Here is a 22,335-nt window from a genome sequence, read left to right on the forward strand (position 1 = left end):
CAAAACCACCCCTCTGTCACCTTTCTCAGCCTTGGAAAATCTAGGCAGGATGCTGCTGCTGCTGCTACCCAGGGCAGAGACTGTGCATCTGGGATGGTGAAAGCAAGAATCACTGCCCCCAGTTGTCTTCCTTGGAAGCCAGCAGGACCAGCAAACCCTGGATTTCCAGTCCCCATCGCCTGATTCTCCGTCTAGCACTGCTCCTTTGTCTACTTCTTTCCTCCTCGCGCCCCGAAGTTTTGAAGCAGCAAAATTTAGTTTTACCTACACTGCTGAGAAGCCTTTAGCTGGCTTTGGGAGGGAGAGGACTTTTCTGAAAACTGCTGATGGCATCTGAGTCCTCGAGAGGGACAATATTGAGACATACCCATGTTTTTTGGCATTTCCCTTGCCTGGCTCAGCAAACTGCACTTTGTGGCTCTCGCTTTAAGGCGTGCTTTTCCCATGCCTGGTTGTGGGAACAGAGGCCCCTGTATCTTGGATGCTGTGAATTCCCCATGGCAACCCAGCATCTAAAAATTGGGCATGGCCTCATGAAGTGTAGCAATGCCCTGGAAAGCCTTGCTCAGTGTCAAAGTGTAATGGACAAAGGCAAGTCAGGGAAAGAAATTCACAGTGTTGGAGTTATTAGGCTTTGACAGATACACGGTCACGCCACTTTTTATCACCTGTTCCTTCAAAACAGGTTTACTCTGCCATACTTCGAATATTTCATTATTTGTAAGCAGCAGTATAGCCTCAGGGAAATGAATGGATGGCTCAGAAGGGGAAGTTTGTTGAAAGAGATACCTGAGGGGAGGAACCTGAGAGCACTTGTACTTCGGTTCTCGCAGATCAGGGATGTATTTAGCTGCATTCTGTAGTTCCACCATCCAGAAGTACACAAACATGTTTTATTCACACACAGAATTACTGTTTTTGTACAGTTAGGGAGGGAGGCAGGCAGGGAGTGGCTGGCCAGAGAAGGTCTTTTTGTTCTCATTTTGCCTTTGGCAAATGCTCCGCCACTCAACTCCAGCAGTGTTTGTGGAAGAGTGGAGATTCTCTGCTGAAAGGTGCAGAGCGCTGGGGCACTGCAGCCTGTTCTGCCGGCACAAAGCTGATGTGTGTGCAGCGTGGGCCTGGCTGTGTTATGGGCAGAGTACCAGCGCTTTCTGCCTATAGCGACCATTTCAGAAAAGAAAAGGTGTGATCACAAATTTTTTTTTTTTTTTTTTTTTTAATCCCCCAAGCAGCAACATTTCGAAACAAATCATTTTTAACCAGCTCGAGAAAAGACAAATTAATTCTACATGTTCTCAGTCCATTGTCCTTCACCATCTATCATTTAGGATAATGATAGATTTTCAGTTTATAATTGAGTCAGTCTTCCTTGACAATTCCCTCTAATTTGTTTGAAATACTTTCCAGACCTTTGGTTCTTCATAATTGCTCAGCAGAGGGAAAGGGAGGGGAGTAAGTATATTTTCAGACACCTGGTGGGATTCAGAAGCTTGGAAGAAATAGAAAACCATTGTAGATGCATCAGGCAACCATGCGACATGTTATTTCAGAAGCAGTCTCTCCCACCATTTACCAACAACCATGGGCACAAGCCATCCCAATCTCCTGTGCTGGAGTTTTCAAGCTCTTCCACATTGTAGACCCCTACAATTTCTCAGGTGAAGTGGCTGGCACAGGGAGAGTAAAATGTCCTTTTGCAGGTCCCCTTAGAGGCAGGGAAGAATGCTTCTCTCCACAGATAAACCTCTCAATGGGTCTGCAAACCATATTTTGAAAACTGCTACCTGTAACAAACCTGCACCAAAAGCTGTAAGAGCACAATGTGTGACTGAACAGCATCAGGTTTGGCCAAGTGGACCATCAACATTCTTGATTTCTGCAGTAGCAGGGGTTGGGTATTGGTAAAAGCATTCAGATCATACTGAGAAGGGGACAGACTCTTCTGGGAGAGATATAAAAGAAAACCCAGAATCCTGCCTTCTGGGGAGAAAATTCCTTAATGATCTCAAGCCTAGGGGCTGGGAGCAAATGTGCTATGTGCCCTAGCCAGGCACCTCGAAGATGCACTTTGCTTGTCACCCAGTCCTAGCATGTACAGGTCAACGTGAGGATGGGCTGAAGGGACAGAGGGGAGTGCTTGAGAAAGGACTGTATGCAGAAATGGCAGAAGAGGGACAGGGATTTAGAGCGAAGGCTGAGTGTTTTATTGCAGAGCAGTGGGAAACAGGAATGTTGAGAAAGACCGAGACAGCTGAGCTAGCCAGGTTGTTATGGGGACTGTAAGGTTGCTGTGGAGGGAAGAGCTTGGGAGAGCTCCTGGGACCCGAATTTGAGTTCAGCAATATGTTCAAGATTATTTATTAGGAGTATTACAGCCATGCCCTGGAGCCCTAGGCTGAGACCAGGACTCCACTGTGCTAGCTGCTGTCTTTTCCTTCCAGAGCTAACAAATCATGCGGGCAGCCTTTTCTACTGCGTGCTAACTGTGCCTCTCTCCCCTTCAAAGTCCAGTGTCCGTGTGAATGATTCCTAATGTAACTAATATTTTATTATATGGCATTTGGAAGCAGACAAACTGAAAAAAACAGCAATATCTTGATTTGGCTTTTCTCTTAATGAACTACTGAGAATGTGAATAATGTTTGCTATCCACATACAGCAAAGCGTTGGGAGTCTGTGCTGACTGATTTACTGAATCATTTCTTGTGTAGGTCTGTAATGCTGGTTCTGGCACACTGGGAGGCTGTGCTGTCATGGGAGGAAGAGAAGGTCAGACAGGAGGAAGAGGGACAGTGCAGCCAAGCAACTACCAGCAAGGGCTGAAGTTTTCAGGAGAGAAGGGATGCTAGCATGGGTCCAGCTCCATCCTTGGACTGCTAAATCCTGGCTTTTTTAACAGGAGTCTGTTGGTAGGCTGAGATAGAACAGTTGTGGTTTTTGTTTGCCAGGTAGCTGGAGTATGAAGAAACCTTCACAGCTGTTGTTTATAGCTCACTGCATGCTCTGGAACTTTCTAACTGCTCCACCGGGTCTTTCCTCCTCCCTGGGCGTTACTTGTATACTACTGCCCGGAGAGAGAGGACCATCACCCTCTTGTGGGGAAGGGATGAACTGAAGCAAGACTGGTCAGCCAGGGGGGAATGCCTGATCTATCCTCATCCAACAGTAAGGAAAGCAGGTCAGTGCTGCCAGCATCCCCCTGATCGCTTATCTTGGTCATATTCACAACCTTTCATGTTCACCTTTCGAGGTAACCACAAGGAGGCACTGCTTTTCGGGATGGTTTCTCCCTTTTTCATACATAGACTCTCAGAATGGTTTGGATTGGAAGGGACCTTCAAAGATCATCTAGTCTAGTGCCCTTGCCACAGGCATGGGCATCTTTCGCTGGATCAGGTTACTCAAATCCCCATCCAGCCAGACCTTGAACATTTCTGATGATGAGGCACCCACGTCTTCTCTGAGCAACCTGTTCCATTTTCTCACTACTCTAATCGTAAAAAATTTCTTCCTTATGTCCACTCTCAATCTACCTTTAAAACCATTGTCTCTTGTCCTGTCACTACAGGCCTTGGTGAAAAGGCTCTCTCTATCTTTCTTACAAGCCCCGTTTGTATATTGAAAGGCCTCAATAAGGTCTTCTATGGAGCCTTTTCTTCTCCAGGCTGAACAACCCAACTGTTTCAGCCTTTTTCATAGGAGAGGTGTTCCAGTCCCCTCAAATGGGAGGGCCCCATATTTGTGGCCCTTCTCTGGACCCACTCTAGCAGGTCCATGTCTGTCTCATATTGGGACCCCAGAACTGGATACATTACTGCAGGTGAGGTCTCACAAAGTGGAGCAGAGGGGGAAAGTCACCCCCCTTCCACCTGCTGGTAATGCTTCTTTTTATGCACCCCAGGATATGACTGGCTGGATACTTTCTCGGCTGCAAGCGCACATTGCCAACTCATGTCCAATTTTTCATCCACCACTACCCACAAGGCCTTCTCCTCAGGGCTACTCTCAATCCTTCATCCCCCAGTCTGTATTTATACTGAGGATTGCCCTAACCCAAGTGCAGGACCTTGCAGTTTGTCTTGTTGAGCTTAATGAGATTCACACTGGCCCACTTCTCGAGTCTATCTGGGTCCCTCTGGATGGTATCCCTTCCCTCTATTGCAGGGTGTTGAACTCATTTTCACCGACGGCCACATCAGCCTCGCGGTTGCCTTCAAAGGGCCGAAGGTAATTTTAGGATTGTATAAATGTAACTACTCATACATTTATACAGTCCAAAAATCAGTTTTGGCCCTTTGAAGGCAACCGTGAGGCTGATGTGGCCACTGGTGAAAATGAGTTTGACACCCCTGCTCTAGGGTATCAACTGCACCACTCAGCTTGGGGTCACCTGCAAACTTGCTGAGGGTGCGCTCAATCCCACTAGCTATGTAATCAATGATGATATAAATATTATATCAAATAGTACATAAGCAAGGGTATCTGTGCACAAGTTATACATTGGCTATTAATTGTTTGTCATTCCTTGTTTACTCATCTGGGGTGGAAAGACGGGGTAATGCAGGCTGATTTGTTCCCTTTTCTGAGATGTTCAGTCTTGGAATCAGGAACAGGCTGGTTAGGTCCCTGAAAACATTTTCAGCTGTTAGGTGTCATGTGAACAAAGTTCCCCATCCTTATTGAGTTGGGATGACTGTAGTCTACATGCAAGCATATAGGATGCACACAGCTTGCAAAAAAAATGGAGGAACTCAACTGCATATTGTTAGTGCTGTGCAGTGGAAATTTCATTTGGTGCCAGCCTTGTGGGACTGGAAGTGTCTTTGCCTAAAGAGAGAGAGCTTCCCTTGAGGTCCAACTGGGAGAGAAAGAGAAGACTGAATGTTTTGCAAAGTTGCATGGGTTCTTTGAGGACTCCAAGACTACCATCCTCTCCTGATGCTTCCTTGGAGAGAGTCTCCCTCTTACACCTCTTGTGGGTCCTGGTGTCATGCTGGAGGATGGCTTGCAGCACAGCACGCCGTAGAGGGCAGCTGCAGGTGGCCACAGTGGTTGGTGCGCAGGTGCTGGGACACTTGCCTGGGGACTGGTGGGCTGCAGCAGTGCCAATGCAGAACTCCATGGGGATTGAATAAGTAGAACAGGTGGCCACCTCGGGTGCCAGATGGGTCGAGAAGATGCAAAGTGGCTATTGGTCTGCTGTCTATGCCTGTGCCAGAGCCCTGGAGAGGTGAGGTGGGAGCTGGACTATGTTGAGTGATGGGTCCTGCTGGAGGGCAAAAGAGGGAAGAAGGGAGGGAGGGAAGCAGGGAGAAAAGGAGGGAGAGGACTCCCCAACCCCTCCACAGCAATGTTGGATCTTATCCCCTTGGCAACAGCAAGAGCTGTCTTGGAGATGCCAGCCACAGTCCAGGAGGTTCCTCCAGTGCATTGATGATAACTTCCTCATGCAGATGGTGGAGGAGCCCACCAGGAGAGGTGCACTGCTGGATCTCATCCTCACTAACAAGGAGGATCTGATCGAAGCAGTAAAGGTTGAGGGCTGCCTGGGTTACAGTGACCATGAGATGGTGGAGTTCAGCATCTTGTGTGGCAGGAACAGAATAGCAAGTAGAATTGCAACCCTGGACTTTAGCAGGGCTAACTTCGGCCTTTTCAAGCGATTGCTAGGGGAAATCCCATGGGCAAGACTGCTTGAAGGAAAAGGGGCCCAAGAGAGATGGATTGCATTCAGAGATTGCTTCTTCCACACTCAGGATCAGAGCATCCCCACACGTAGGAAGTCGAGGAAGGGAGCCTGCGTGGTTGAATAGGGATCTGTTGGGTATGCTCAAGCAGAAGAGGAGAGTTTACAGGTCATGGAAGCAGGGGTTGGCCACTCGGGAGGAATATAAGGCTGCTGTTAGAGAATGTAGGAAGGCAGCTAGGATAGCCAAGGCCTCCTTAGAATTACAGCTGGCAAGAGGGGTCAAGGACGACAAAAAGAACTTTTTCAAATACATAGCAGATAAAAATAATACCAGAGGTAATGTAGACCCACTGATGAATGGGGTGGGTGCCGTGGTGGCAGAAGATACAGAGAAGGCAGAATTACTGAATGTCTTCTTTGTCTCTGTCTACTCTGCTGGAGGCTGTCCTGGGGAACCCTGTGCCCCTGAGACCCCAGATGAAGCCAGGTCAATGGAGGAGTTTGCTTTAGTTGATGAGGACTAGGTTAGGGAGCAATTAAATAGTCTGGACATCTGTAAATCCGTGGGTCCAGATGGGATGCATCTGCGGGTGCTGAGGGAGCTGGCTGAAGGCATTGCTACACCGCTCTCCATCATTTTTGCCAAGCCTTGGGAAATCGGAGAGGTGCTCAAGTATTGGAGGAAAGCAAATGTCACTCCAGTCTTCAAAAAGGGCAAGAGGGAGGACCCAGGTAATTATAGACCGGTCAGTCTCACCTCTGTCCCTGGGAAAGTAATGGAACAACTTATCCTTGGTGCCATCTCAAGGCATATCAAGGATAAGAGGGTTATTAGGGGCAGTCAGCATGGCTTTACCAAGGGTAAGTCATGCTTGACCAACCTCATAGCCTTTTATGAGAATGTAACAAGGTGGATGGATGATGGCAGAGCGGTGGAAGTGGTCTACCTTGACTTCAGTAAAGCCTTTGACACAGTCTCCCACAGCATCCTCACAGCTAAGTTGAGGAGGTGTGGTCTAGACAATAGAGTAGTGAGGTGGGTTGCAAATTGGCTTAAGGAGAGAAGCCAGAGAGTGGTAGTCAATGGTGCGGAGTCTAGTTGGAGGCCAGTATCTAGTGGAGTGCCTCAGGGGTCAGTACTGGGGCCAATATTATTCAATATATTCGTTAACTATTTAGACGAGGGAACTGAGTGTACTATCAGCAAGTTTGCTGATGACACTAAGCTGGGAGGAGTGGCTGACACACCCGAAGGCTGTGCTGCCATCCAGCGGGACCTGGACAGGCTGGAGAGTTGGGCAGGGAATAACCTGATGAAATTTAACAAGGGAAAGTGTAGAGTCCTGCATCTGGGCAGGAACAAGCCCAGGTTCCAGTATAGTTTGTGAAATTACATATTAGAGAGCAGTGTAGGGGAAAGGGACCTGGGGGTCCTGGTGGACAACAGGATGACCATGAGCCAGCACTGTGCCCTCAGCTGTATTACAAGGAGGGGGGTTAGTAGATCGAGAGAGGTCCTCCTTCCCCTCTACTCCACCCTAGTGAGACCCCATCTAGAATATTGTGTCCAGTTCTGGGCCCCTCAGTTCAAGAAGGACAGGGAATTGCTGGAGAGGGTCCAGCGTAGGGCAACAAAGATGATTAAGGACGTGAAGCACCTCCCTTATGAAGAAAGGCTGAGGGAGCTGGGGCTCTTTAGTTTGGAGAAGAGGAGACTGAGGGGTGACCTTATTAATGGGTGAGTGCCACGAGGATGGAGCCAGGCTCTTCTCGGTGGCAAACAATGATAGGAGAAGGGGTAATGGGATCAAGCTGGATCACGAGAGGTTCCACTTAAATTTGAGAAAAAACTTCTTCTCAGTGAGGGTGCCAGAACACTGGAACAGGCTGCCCAGGGAGGTTGTGGAGTCTCCTACTCTGGAGACATTCAAAACCCACCTGGACATGTTCCTGTGCGACCTCACCTAGGCGTTCCTGCTCCAGCAGGGGGATTGGACTAGATGATCTTTTGAGGTCCCTTCCAATCCCTAACATACTGTGATGCTGTGACTCTCGTGTTCTTACTAGTCTGATCGATTAACCCTAATGTCCACATCCTGGCAGCTTGTGCACCCTTTCCCACAAGAGAGACATAGGTCCTTCTGGCTCTCTTGAACAGGAGTAAGTCAGTCCCCGTTCCTGCTGATGCAACATTCACTTTTGCCTACCAAGCTGGGAGTCCTTGAGCCTGTGCAGCTGTGTGTTTCTGTATCGCACACAGAACCTGAGGAAAGCTTCCGAAATCTGCAGGTTTTCCGCAGGCAGAAATTTTCAGGCTTAGGATAGCAGTTCCCTGTTGTGAACCCCAGGTCCTGAGGTGCTGACCAGCCTTGAAGCTTATGAGGCTTGATGGAACTCCAGGAAAACAAATCTCACAGCTCCAAAAAAAGTTGGGAAGTTGGTGCTGGCACATGGAGACACAAGTTCCCCTATGAGGAAATCCCTCTTCTGCTGCCGACTGGTGTTTGCTAATGGGGGAGAAGCTGCAGCAGTACAAGTGAGAAGTGAGTCCTCCATGCTTTCTGGAGTCTTGGTGCCCTGCATCTGCTAGGCTCATGGGCAAGCCTGTCAAGTTGAGTGTGTGCTCAAGGGATTTGCCGAACCTCTGTTGGGACCTATGCAGCAGCTTAAAAAAATGCCATACACACAAGTACTTTTCTGAAGCAGAGCCCTAGATACCACGAACATATCGGTCAGGAAGTGTCATGTTTGTCTTGCTGGGGATGTGCTTTGTCCCTCTCAGTGTGAAGTTTTAAAACTGTATGATTTGTCTAATAGGCTTAATACAATAGGACAGACTCTGCTTTTGAAGCACGTACATGACTTTCCCCTGAAAGCTAATGGAAAGGATACACAAGTTCAGTAGTTGGCCCATCCTCTAAAGTCAGCTTCTTCATATCAAGCTAGTCAAGTATTTTATTCTCTCTTGCTGATTGGTTTGCAAAGTACAAGCCAGCTTGGCTTAACTCAAAAAAGACTGGCCCCAAATTATGATTTATGATAATCTAGATTTATTTCATTTCAACTTTAAATTCATGTCAAATCAGAGGAGGATGGTAGTAAAAAACAAACATTTTTCTGAAACAATAACAAGGACATCGTTATGATAATTGCAACATAATTTACTCCATCAATCACACAGCTGTGTGGGTTTTCTTCTTTTTTTTCTAAAAAGAAAAAAAAAGACAAGGATAAATGGTTAGAAAGCCACGCAAAAAAAGAAAAGAAAACAAACAAACAAACAAAAACCCTCATGAATTTTTAGCCAAATGTTTGTCTGTTGTTAATTATAAGAATCTGAATTTTCTGGCTGACTTATGGCTGTCTTTCCACAGAGAATAGCAAACCATATGCCCCTTAACTAGTACTAACCTGCCAAAGTTATGGTTTTTTGCTGAAAGCAATCTGGAGTGGCTAGTGCACTCACTGCATCTGTTTTGCAGATTAAGAGAGAGGAACACAAAGAAAATGATTATACTCCTGCTTTTTTATTGGCATGTCATGTAATAGCCCGGAGGAATATCACAATAGTTAAAAACTGAGATGCAAGTGATGGGAACGCGGTAAGTTTATTTTTGTTCAGTGTGTTAATTATAAACCTATTAAGCCAGGTACAAATGTCTGGAAAATATTTGAGGCTTATATTCCTATTAGTCTTTTCTCCAGCCAGATTTTGTACCTTGATGAAAGTCCCACAAAATGCTATATGTGTACAATTGAATGTTCCAACCCTTGAATTTGTACTCCTTAACAAAGGACAAAACCATATTTTTTGCACATTTTGTTACTTTACTAGTTCAACTGCCTTGTATAAGGCTATGGGCTTGACTTTTCATCCGTAACACAATTTTTGCAAGAAATTTTACTGTCTCGCTAAGAAATATTTCTTAGTCTGTCAAATTTGTCCAAGGGGGAAATTGCAACATCACTTTAAAAAAAATGGTCTCTGTTAACTTCATCTTTTAAAGCTGCTGTTAAGCATCATCAGTTCATGACAAGGCAAAGAGAATAGCCCTGGAAGCTAAGCCTGCAACACTATTCATGTGAGTGATCCTCCTTCACAAATGCATGGGACAGAAGAGCTCTGCTTATGGGAACAGTGAGATCTGCAGGACTGAGTGTGCGTCCACACTCTTATGCTGGAGCAGTCTTATTTTACACAAGCAGCCTTATGAAACTTAACTATCTCTTCAGATAGATAATCTCTTCATTGAAATGAAGGGCTGTACCTTTCTTTGGTCCAGGGACGTACCCTATATTTAGGTCACAGGGGTTCTGCTAACCCAAATTTCAGCCACTCGGTAATGTTTTGCAAAAAACTGAATTCCTTTCTTGACTAGTAGTCAAGTCTTGTTTTGTAGGCAACCAGAGCTGTCCTGCTTTTAAGTTTTTTTTTTTAAATCTTTTGCTCTTCTATCCTCCCATGTAGGTTAACGGAGCACTTACACACTTGGGTACTTCAAGCACTCAAATGTGCTTGCAGTTCAGCTCCCAGTAATGTGCACAGCTGAATAGATTTTTCAAACTTGTATCAGTGAAAGTAGAGTGAAAGCTAAGTTTTCCCTGGTAGGGTTCAAACAAAAGGCTGGGTCTTTGTCTACAGGTGTTTTCTTTGTTTTAATACCATCTTTCCAAGTTTTTTCTGGTCCTCCTTGTACTGATACTTCAGCACTGCATGAATGTATGTGATTCAGCACAAGGCAACAATAGAAAAAGTTTTTCCACTTCTGTCCCTTCTTTGTGTTCATTGAGGCTGTGATGGGACTGGAGATACACTTTTGAGAAGCTTATTTAATTTTAGTGAAGAGCTTATTTCCTGTTATTTGTCTCTGGGTAGCGGATGTGAAGGGTGTCCTGCCTACCACAAGTATCCATGTATTTCTGTAGAGCATCTCACAACTGTTAGTAAGTGGCAGAGGAACACCTCTGAACACTGTTTTTCTTGGACACAGCAGGGCGACAAGAAATTCTTTTGATGCCTCTACATGAAGTGGCCACTGTCCTATGAGTCCCACCTCCTGCGAGTCTCCTGTGTGAAGCAAGGGAATACCTGTCCTCAGCTGGTTTGCTGCATCAACCTCTTCTCCTGTAGTCTCTCTTTAGCTCTCTCCTCTCGTCTTTCCTGATCTCTTTCCTGTGATTCTCCCTTTCCTGTAAATATTGTGTTTTGTTTTCAAGAAGGATATTGCAAGACAAAGGTTATTTTTGCTGTTGCTGTCATTATTATATGATGAACATCCTCTCTCCCAGTCAGGGACCAAAATCTCACTATATAAACGCAGAAACCTCACCAAACATAACAAGAAGGCTCTTGTCTAGAAGAAAACTGGTCAAAGGAGCTCAAGGTTGTGCTAAGGCAATATTAAACAATATTAAGGGTTGATGACCTTGAATCTGTTGGTTATCTTAACAGCTTTTAGCAGACACATGGCCCTCTCCTGTGCTCATAAGCTCACAAACTCTTATGTTAGTTTACCCGTTGTTAAGAGCTCATGACACTCGTAAGTTCCTACTGGGGTTAAACACCACTTGACAAGATTCCCATCATTATGATAAGTGTGACTGCAGTGTGCCAGGTGCCTAAACTCTATCATGCCTTCCTTGAGTACTTGTTAGCTCAAAGAATGTTGGAATTTGGCCTGATTTTATTTTACTTTCAGGGGGTTTGTTTGTTTGTTTGTTTATTGTCAGGTTTTCATGCACTAATCCATGCTGGACAACTACAGTGCACTGCCCAGGGGGCCTTGGCAAGCCCAAGGAAAAGAGCAGGTGGGACTCTAAAGCAGGAGGGATGTGGTCTGGTGAGGAGGGTAGCATGTGCCATCCTAGTGCTTACCCAACTCCTTCAGTCTAATATGAATAATTTTATTTCCTTCTCAGTCGAAGAGAAACAATGAGAAACCTCAATATGTTGGTGGCGGAGCACAGTAATGTACTTTTCAAAGAAAGGCACGTACGAGGACATTAGGCAATGTTTCTGCTCTGTTAAAAAAAAAAATTAAAAAGGAGGAATTGTGGAAAGACACAAACAAGTGGCTATTTGACCTACTAAACAGAGGAAGAATTGTTTTCTCTGATCCATCTTTTTTTGTGTGTGGTTTCTCTGGTATCTAATAATACCTTGCGGTAATTTGCACTAATGTGTCTCCTTCACTAGCCTGCCTGTTTTAATGAAATACTGGCTGAATTTAATATCTTTGAAACTTCTGTCAAGTTTTGTGAATTGGCCCATGACTTCAAAAGGCATCAGCGACAATGGGTAGTTTCTGTGAATACATAAGCCTAGTTTCCTTAGAAAAACAGGATAAAAAAAAATAAAAAATGAACTTACTACCTGCAGCAGATCAATTGCAGCCAAGGTGATTTAACAGTTTAGAATAGATCCTGATATAAACACAGTGTTTTATGTGTTTACCATACTTCTTTACAAGGTGTTTTTTTTTCTATCCCTAACTCCTAGCATATTTTTTCCTTGCTGTAAATTGATAGCTGTAATAATTTTAAGAAAATGTAGTGATATTTTATAGAACAGGTTGACAATCACAGGAGGTTTTGTGGATTTAAGATATATATTGAATTTCCTTCCCTAAGAAAGGAAAAGATGAGTCCAAAAAATTTACAACTTCAAGTTTGTCTTGTCCTTGCAAAATGTCTCAGTTGTTTTGAGTATGAGCCAGACAGCATCAATCTCTGCTCGAAAATATTTTACAGTAAAGTTTCACATAAAAAAAAATCATTACAAATAAGTATTTTTTGGGGTGAAGGAGGAACAGGTTTAAAAATGTGATCTTTGTTGAATCAACTGATTCATTTTATTCTGATTAATACCCATTACGGGTAATAATAATTGCTTTATTTTGTCTTGTAGACTGCAAATAACCCTTGTAAATCTTAGTTCAGCAGGATGTGTACATGTATGTCTGGCTATAAGCAAATGACAGTTTCCAGTGAAGTCACTCATATGCTGAAAGGTAAGTGATTTTTTTTTTTTTTAATTTAAACTAGGTCTTCATAATTACAAAAACTCCACATTAAACCATATATAACTGATAGAACTGATAGAACTTGGATATTCTTCATAGCAGTCATATTATAAAAGGAATTAGCAAAACAGGCAATTAAGCAATACATAATTTGGGCCAACCTGATTTTCATCATCTTCATTTTTAACTGTGCATGGGTTTATTAACTCTCTAGGATAGAAGAAGTAGGAGCTGTCTTCTAAAATTTTACTTATGTCACCACATGGCTTTCATTAAAGACTCTGTATACAGCTCACATCTTCCATTCCACCCTGATTGCGATTTTAAATTGTTTTCATCCAGATTATTTTAGCTTCAGAAAAAATATGTAGCAATTGATTCCCATATAAGAAGAGAAAGTTATTACATATAGCTGCCAGGCTCCATCGCATGAAGCTGCATCAGCGGAAGTTCAGACTGGACATTAGGAAAAGGTTCTTCACTGAGAAGGTGGTTGGTCACTGGAAGAAGGTTCCCTGGGGAAGTGGTGACAACACCAGTCTTATCACAGTTCAAGGAGCATCTGGACGATGCTCTAAGTCATATGGTTTAGCTTTAGGTACTCTTGTGGGGAGCAGGGAGTTGGACTCCATGATCCTCATGGGTCCCTTCCAACTGGAGATATTCTATGAATCCATGATCTTTATTTACGCAACTTGCACCTTGCACCCTGACTTGTTCAAATACCTACTGTTAAGCTGGCTGTGAGCAAAAGTGGTGTGGGTACAGATCTGCATGAGGGATGGCTATCAGTCTTGCTCTGTATGAACTAGGTTGAACCAGAATGATTTGCCTTGCTGCTGAGGCCACTGCCTGGCTAGGCTACTGTTTGGGGACTGAAACCTAATTCAGCTTTTATACTATGCTTTCTCAGAGCATTATTTTTCCTAAGACCAATGCTAGCACATCACAGACCCTATCACTGGTACGAATTGTTCTTCATCTATCCGTGAGGGAACAAATACATTCCAGGAGCATCCTGAGCCCACGCCAGCTGGGCACTGAGGGCTATAGTGAGCACCACTCACCCCACGCAGCGTGTCCCCCCCCCCAGCTCCCCTCCCTCCTGCCAAGTCCCTCCAGTGACAGTTTGGTGCCAGAATACCTGACACAAGGTGCACTGGCTAAATTAACTGGGGTAACTTCAGTTGTGTTATCCTAGCTGAAAAACTAGTTTGCATAACAGTCTCTTACAGAGGGTCAGAGAAGTCCTTAAAAGAGGAGAAAGATTTTGATATATGCCTAGGAAGAAAACATAAAAGGATCATTTGTTTTTGCACAAAATAATGAACTCAATTTAACCTGTCACTTGGAAATACAGTTGTAATTGTGTATTGAACTATGCAATGTGCAGTGCAAATGAAAGCGAAAACTCATAATGTTTGGCCTGATAAAGCCCAGAAAGGCTGTGAGCAGAGGGATTCCAGTTTCACTTCGAGAGACATGGGTCCTGTAGACACCTCATTGCCTCGCATTACACAATTGTGCAAAGACAGATGCTGGAAGACAAACATTGTGCCGTAGGGGGATAAGGAATACACTATCATATGATATCTTCTTCAGCTTTTAAAAAGATCACTTGTAGCCTGTTAAAGTGGTGTTTCATCACCTCCAAGGTAGCTGAGTCCCCATAGAAGTAAGGATCTAAAACACTGGTTGAAAGCAAAGGTGAATCTGCTTAGCGTGGGTCTGAGGAGAGCTAATGATGGGTAAGCAGCATACCATGCTTGTGTGTGTATATGTGTGGTTTTTAAAATATGGAGAATAAGCATTCTCCCAGTCTGTGGAAAACCATAGAGGAGAACAAAGATACCTTTCTGTAATGTGAGTGGGAAGGATATAATGATGTGAGGAGTATTACTTTACAAATAACACAGGCACAAATGGACAGAATTAATTTTTTTTTTTTTTAAAGAGAATAGGTTACTTTGTGTGTAATTATGTTTCTACAGCTGCAGCTTGAGTGTCACAAGAGATGTATCTTGTCCTGTTAAAGAGGACAGAGGGCTTCAGTAGTTTAAGGCTGAGCAGAGGGAGGATATAATTCCATTTCAGCATGAGTAGCCTACTGCACACATTTTATTATTTCTGTTAGTGCAAAAGTATAGCTGTATTGTATTTACCCTGCCTCTCCTGGGGACTAAAAGTGGCCTCTCACACAGCAGAGAGAAAATCTGTATGAACCATATCTGGAAGAATGGGGCAAGACCACTAAAGGATGTACTGGTGTGTGATTAACAACAGAAAAACCTCTGAGAGGCATGGTGTTTGTTAGTGGTAGGCTGCAGTTTCTCAGCAAGACGTCCAACTAGTTCAGAAAAAAAAAAAAATCAGGTTCATGCAGTACAATTTGAAACAAATACTAAGAAGATAAAAACATTGGTCTTGCGATTCTTGGCTTCTTTCCCTTCCTCTTTCTGCCTCTTTTCTCAGTTCTCAGATATGTTTCTGGTCATCGTCCAGCAATTCATTCTTCTCATCTGTTCATTGTTCATTTACTTGCTTGGCGATTCTGCACCTAGTTATATTTCCTTTTTCTCTTACACTCCTTTTTATTTTTTGCTCCTTTTCACCCCTCAAGTTCTGATTTTGCTTCAGCTTAATCACCTTTCTGCCTCTATTTCTTCCTTTTTTTTCGGAGGCTTTGTTCGGGTCCCTCTGTGATTTCCTTGTGTGTTAACTGAAGGCATAGTTTCAGCTGGTATAAGTTGCCACAGCAGCCCTTCCTTTTACAGAACGCTTTGCTCACTCTTCCTGAGAAGTCAGCTTTTCAAATTCCTTAGGAACATCAAGGAATTCTCCTTTACAGTGATGGGTTCAGCCACCTCACAGGAAAATGTGATCTGCTGTAATTGTTGGATGCACTGGAAATCCAGCGTCTCATGCTCATGAGAAGTGCCTCATACTTCATAAGATTATGAATCACTGTTTTGCAAAGAATAATCTAGGAGGTCGCAATTATTTGACAAGTACTTCTGATAAATCTGCAATTGTAGTGTGATTTCTGCTGCTTTCAAAATCTAAGGAGCCAGACTATCTGCCCTTATTGCCTATTTTCATACTATCTTCTTCTGAGGACCTGATTCAGAAGAAAATCCTGTTTTTGCAGGGTATGTGTGTGGACATGAAAAATGCCTCACTCTTCAGTGGACATCTCGCTGTCATGTGAGAAGTGGTAACTTTATAATTCAGTACACAGCGAGCATGTACTGATTTTACCCTGTGTTTCAGAGAAACAAAACACAGCAGCAAGCAGGTTACACTTGTTTCTTAATCCATGTCAGATTAACAGCATGAACTTCAATAAATGTATGGCAAAGTTTTACTCACACATTTTGCTTTGCCAAATTCCACAGTAGATTCAAAGTGAAAAAAAAAATGCTCAGTACCTAAGGCAGTATTTATCTTACCTCCGCATCATGATTTAAATATTAGCTGTCCAGCCTAAACTTGTTGATCAAGAACTTTCTGGTGTACATATATAGAGAGAATTCTGTCCTTGGATGTGTCGAGCTGCCTTTCAGAATGGTCTTTCCCTATGAATTGTACAGCAAACTTAAGTAACTCAGTCTATACCACAGAGGGTTCTTCCCCAAGTGAAGTATTAATAAGATGAATCTCACTCTTCTCAAGGTGTCTACAGAGCTACTTCCCTCTCTCTTGATACAGACTTGTCTGTAAGCAGAAAAATGTCTATGGCACATGAAGTAATGCCTATGCACAGATTGAATCAATTATACAAATGTTGTCAACAAATCTATGGTTATTATAATAATATAAATGTAAGATCGTTCTTGAGAAATAATTTATTTCAGAACTCAAGAGCAGCTGATCTGTAGTGCAACCGGATGCTAAAGAAAATTAGATAAAAGTAAAACTATGATACGATAAACGTGATGTTAACCTTTTATTTGACTTTCAGTTCTTACAGTTTTACAGTACTTTTTAGTGCTTTCCAGTCTCATAGTTATATTATTCAAAATATATAATTAACAAAGTTACTGTTGATATCAGCTGAATTTTGGGTCCACTGTCCTTCAGTGTTATGGGTGCCCTTTTCTAGACCACTTCCTTGAAGAAATTATTACTGGGCTAAGTAATAGTTCTTCCAGCAGGTCTATAATTGGATGGTACACAAATGATAGGAATACCCATTACCTTTTTTACTAGTCTCACAAATAGCTCCCAGGGGCATTGAGTAGGTCTGCAAAACATCAATCCAGATAAAGGTTTTCAATAAAACTGAAGCCAGCTTAGCAAGGTGTTACATTAGACAGCAATTGTTCTGTGCACTATGGACAATCAATTCCTCCATATTTCTTTCACTGGAATTTCAGGTTAATGGCACGTTGTGCAGTGGTGAATTCACAGAATGATATCACCAAGCCTTCTTGCAATTAATCACACACTTTTTCAAACACATTTCAATATGAGTCGACGAGAAGTTTTGGAAACTTTCTGGACGTTGTCTGTCAAACCGTTCTGCTGACAGACACACTATCTGCTAACCAGCCTCCTGGCCACCGTCCCACCTGGGGACACAGAGCAGCGCTGATCCAGCGGCTGTTGGGAAGGGGCTGCACAGATGCCTTTGGGCAGCTCCCCAGAGTGATGAGGTTGTGCTGCTTTCACTGAATTCTTCTCCACCTCAAAGACTTGTCCCTTTTGGTTTTGCAAACTGATGTTCAGCCAGCATATAGGGCTAATGTGTACACTGCTTTTACTTTCTGGGAGACCTCTTTAAATGAGAGGGGTTAGAGAGGTGTGATTTACAGCTGTCTGTGGTGCTCTTCTTCACACCTTTGCCCATGATCCACAGCAACAGCAAGATGTGCCTATGTACTCAAGGCACAGCTGCCTTCCAAGCCTAAAACAGATTTTCTGTTCATTCCCTTACATAAATCAGAGGACTTCAGACTCTGAGATGAAATAGCTGGCACTTATTTAGGTGGAGATATACTGCTGTGTTCAAACTAAGAGAGTCTTGATATAGGAACACTGCTTGCCTGAAACAAAAGTGCCTGTGTTTGAGGAAAAGCCTAGGCTTCTGTCTGCCCTCAAAAGAATTATCCCGAGGACGAATGGTCTGGAAGAAGAATCTGAACACAAACATAGATATTGCCTTCCCATCACCTGGCATGGGAGGGGATGTGCAGCCCTCAGTGCTTCCTTAGGAGGAGACATCACCTCCCTGGAAAGGTTTGCTGCTGTGTCTCTTTGGCAGGGACTGGTTTATCACGACTAAGCTTTATCACTATTTGTTTTGTTTGCAGAAAACAAGAAATGTCACCCTGCAACTGCAGATTCCCTTTTTCTTGAGTTGTATTTGAAGATGGACTTCTAATATATAGTTAATATCTGCTTGTATCATTGCCGATAAAACTCCTTCTTTGGAAACAAAGACTTCTTGTTGTTGTTGAATTCTGATTGTGCCAGTTAAGATTGTACAGGGTTTCCACATATTTCCCATGCAGAGCATCTAGACTCTGGGCAAGTGTATATAGGCTTGTTTACTGAGTATTTCTAAAGGTTTTTTGAAGTGCAGGTGAACCAGGGCTAGATTCTACTCATTCCTATGCCTTTATTCCTGCTGTAGTGGGCTTACTCGGGTGTAACTCAGAGCGGAATTTGGCCTCAGAGATGGGCATAACTGCATTATAAATTAGAACATGATATAATATGTAACCATGACAAATGCACTATTAGGAGACCAGACCAGACTTTGGTGCCAAACTTGTAATAATTTACCATCTGGCTGGTCACCTCAGGTTTCTTTGCAGCAAATTTAAAAAAATGAAAAAGTGAGATTGTTCATTTGATGCCAAGTATTGGACCGCTGTATTTGCATAAAGTGCTTGTGCAGAGCTAACTGCAAGCTGACTGACAGCTGGGGCATTGCTCTATAGACATCAAGGCAATATTTTTGTGGCGCCTCTATTCCATGATGATTAAGGAGAAAGAATAGCATTGCAGCTCTGAAGTTTATTTTTAAGTCCTTTCCTTACCTGCTGACCAGTCCTTCTGCTGGAAAAGGGAGGATGTCATTAGTGAAGGACAGACTTCAGAAAGATAAGGCTTGGTTAGTGTAAGCACCATTTCTGGTGTTCACGCTTTGAATGCTGACCCTATTTGGTCTAAAGGGTCTTCCTGGGAATCCCAGAGCATCAGTTCAAAATAGAGCTTCCCACCATGGATAAACTTGGAATGGGAGTTACCCTGTCTACTATACAGGTGATTTCTATGCTAGATAGACATCTACCTTTTTCTGTTGCTGATTTGTTCCTTTGTGGTCTGTTCAACTGATCATAACAGTCCCTTTGGTGTAAGAGAAAAAGATCTAAGAAAACTTTCAAGAGGACTTGTGTTCTCTGAAATAGAGAGAACTTTTTAGGGCGATTAAAGAAACACAGAGAATTCTTTTGGGTAAGGAGCCAACAAAACAACCCCAGCATTGCAGGTGGCCTGGCTGCAGCTTTGCATGTACTCCCAGCAATCCACTGTAAGTCCAAGGGAGCTGCTGAGTTCCATCCCAGTGCTACAGCAGGAGCCAGGGTACTTCCAAAGGTAAGAATCATTATTTCCCGTGACAGCTTTACATGTTCTTCACATAGCAAATGAAAGCTCAGCAGTTTCAGCTGCGTGTTCCAAGTTCCTGCCTCTAATCTTATTCAGAGTTCGGGCAGCATGTGGGTACAACAGAAAAGAAAAAGGGAAAAGCAGAAGTTTAAAACGATGTTACAAAGTTTCCGGTCTGAGAGTCTTCACTGGTCTTAAACTGCTCCGTGATTACGAGAAGGCTTCTCTGGTGGTGACTTATCTGCCTAACAAGACATTTCTTGCAGCAAAGCATGAAGTATCCTGGGTGAGGGGTTTGGGTTTGGTGGTGTGTGTATGTGTCAGCAGCTGGGTGCTGCTGTGCATCTTGCAGAGGAACTCACTGGACTTGGCGTGGGCTGGAGCAGAGCTTGAGTCTGGACAGGAGTAAATTAGAAAAAACATTTGAGACTGATTCAGTTGCAATCAGGGGGATATACAGAATTATGGTTTCTGTCAATCTGAATGGACTGTTCTCTCCAAACTACCGCTTCTATTTTGCATTGAATTTCGATCTTCTGATGAGATCCAGCAGTGTAATATCTGAATCAAACAGGTAACTCCCTCCAAGCATACTTCTCAAAGCAGCAAGTAACACTTTGTTCACATGGTTAGTTCGATGTCTGAGTTCTCAATGGCAATGAGGTATCACAATTTCTTTTACATCGCCAAGGCATTGCTCTGCTTAATGGCATTGTACTGACCCTTGTTCTAGTTGTGTTGGGGATTTTTAATGTGTTTTCATTTAAAAAGTACTAAGAGCAACTTGGCAAAGTGATTTGGCTCAGCTAAGACCTACAATAGCTTAATCCAGATTTTATTATACTGAGACTTCATTATACAAAGTGAGTCACTATGCAGTAAGAAGTGAACCTCGAGGAGTTTGAGGTTTTGCAAATCACAAATTAATTTGGGATATTTGAATAGTGAACCTCTTACCACTGTGGTATTCACTCATTCATTTCTGCAAGGGAGTGGTGAATTAAAAACTCTGTGACTAAGGTGAGCCCTATGTGTGAGGGAGAAAACTCTTCCCCAGAGCTATGCTGGCAGAAATGCACACCTTATACATGGCAGGTATGCTGTGTTTTTGGATGAGAAGTTCTGTCTCTTGCGTCCTCAACTTCTTTTCTTTCATGTGTATTGATATTTATTATACCCACCTCTTGTTTCATTCCCCTCCTGCCCCCCACTGGCTTTCTATTTCTCCTCACTTTCTTGCAGCAAAAAACACAACTTAATAACGTTCATCAGTTAATACCAGAGCGCTCATATGGGTTCCAAAAGAAGGAGAGTGAATTTATTCAGTCTGACATCAGAGGAAGAACACAACGTAGGACCCTGTTCAGCAAAACAGTCAGGCACAAGGCACCTGGCTACAGGAATTATCCTGTGCTAGAAACTGGGCAGATGCTTAAATATATTCCTGAACTGAACAATCATAGCCACTTTTAACTAGGAGTAAACCCACAGTACAAACTTTTTCCAACAGATGCAGGATTTCATCTTTTCCTCTGCAAGGATCACACCAACATGGAAGAAGGAATGCTCATGAACTTGGGCAGAGTGAGCACCATCGCGCTCTGGGCAAGCAGGAGCTGCCTCCGTGCTGGGGCTGGAACTGAAGCTGCTGCCAGCCAAGCAACAGAATCACAGAATGGATGGGGTTGGAAAGGACCTCTGGAGGCCACCTAGTCCAACCCACCTGCTAAAGCAGGTACACCTAGAGTAGATTGCACAGAAATGTGTCCATGCGGGTCTTGAGTGTCTGCAGAGAAGGAGACTCTGTTATGCCAGTCTGGGGCTTCCCGAGTCCTGGCGCTCCCCAGGATCTACTGCATGTCTTGGTCCTTCCTGAGCCACTCCTGACCATCCTGAACCACCTCCTAGCCACTGGATCCTGCTGTCTCTTTGGCAACAGGGATTTAATTATTTTCTACTGCTTGTCAATATTCCCTTCCTGTGCGCTGGACAGCATGAGGTCTTGCCATTGCAAGAGCTATTTGCCAACCACTGGATCATTCTCAGGCCCTCTCCTCACTTCTGTTTAGCATTCCCACATCCTTCATGAAGTGTGATGTCAAATTCACCCAATTCCTTTAGCCAAAAACACAAACAAACCCCAAATGTGGGGGGCGGGGGAAAGGGAAAAGAAGGAATGCTTCCCTTTGACTGTCCTAAAGTGAAACATTCCTGTTTTGAAATTCATAGCAACAAACAGTTCAGAGTGTGCCTGAATTTTATTTAGAAGAAAATGGAGTTGTTTCCCTTTTGATCAATTTAAGTATCTCACTTGGCCTACAATGTTTTCCATCCTTAGTATTTTGCTTTACTACAAATAAATAAAGGAAAATGTTACTATTTCAGATTGATTTGGAGCATTATGAAGATTTTATTTGATCTGCTAGTTAACTGACATGTCAAGAATATGCTGCCACTCTTGCTTGGCATTCCAGAGGATAAAGGAGTGTATAGTCATAAGGAACTAAGAAAAAATCCCTTTTATTTCAGTCAACTGCCAAAGCAGCCTAACATTCCTAGCCATCTGGACGTTATATCTTTCAGTTTACAGATACTATATTTTATTTTCTATGTCACTATCACATGACCTTCCAGTTTTGTTTTTCACCAGTTTACCCCTCCTAGTTTGGTAAAAAGCAAGTAACTATCCCAGCTGAGAACTGTTTACATTAGTACAATAGTCATGTGAATTTCACATAATACACACTAATTAAATAAATGCTTTCAAGTTTACACATGAGGAAGAAAGCCATAGGGCTCTGGCCAGTCATATGTTTTGGTACTTTATTTATTTTTAGAAATTCCCATAAATCAAATTATTAATAAATAGAGGGAAGACAGACAGAGCCTTTTTTTTTTTTTTTTTAATCACACTGGGACTCACATACCATATTTCCCTTCAGGGAGAGAAGACACTTGGGTTTGGTGCAGTCTTGTGTGGAACGTTTTCTTCCTCAAGTCCACACT

General features: G+C 43.3%; 1 long non-coding RNA gene across 7 annotated transcripts in view; it reads left to right on the plus strand.

Annotated features, from left to right (window-relative positions):
• The window catches only part of LOC139828406 (uncharacterized), a 63,566-nt gene that overhangs the window by 29,840 nt on the left and 11,391 nt on the right, over window positions 1-22,335 (plus strand). For 2 of the 7 annotated variants that reach the window (XR_011739948.1, XR_011739941.1), the window contains exons 3-4: window positions 9,175-9,294; window positions 10,687-21,654. This is a non-coding gene — a long non-coding RNA (uncharacterized lncRNA). Of the gene's footprint in view, window positions 1-9,174; window positions 9,295-10,683; window positions 21,655-22,335 lie in introns of those variants that run through there. The other 5 variants (XR_011739950.1, XR_011739945.1, XR_011739951.1 and 2 more) reach the window with 5 other exon arrangements.

Source organism: Patagioenas fasciata, chromosome 1 (genome assembly GCF_037038585.1).
Source record: "Patagioenas fasciata isolate bPatFas1 chromosome 1, bPatFas1.hap1, whole genome shotgun sequence".
In the NCBI taxonomy this organism is placed as follows: Eukaryota; Metazoa; Chordata; class Aves; order Columbiformes; family Columbidae; genus Patagioenas; species Patagioenas fasciata.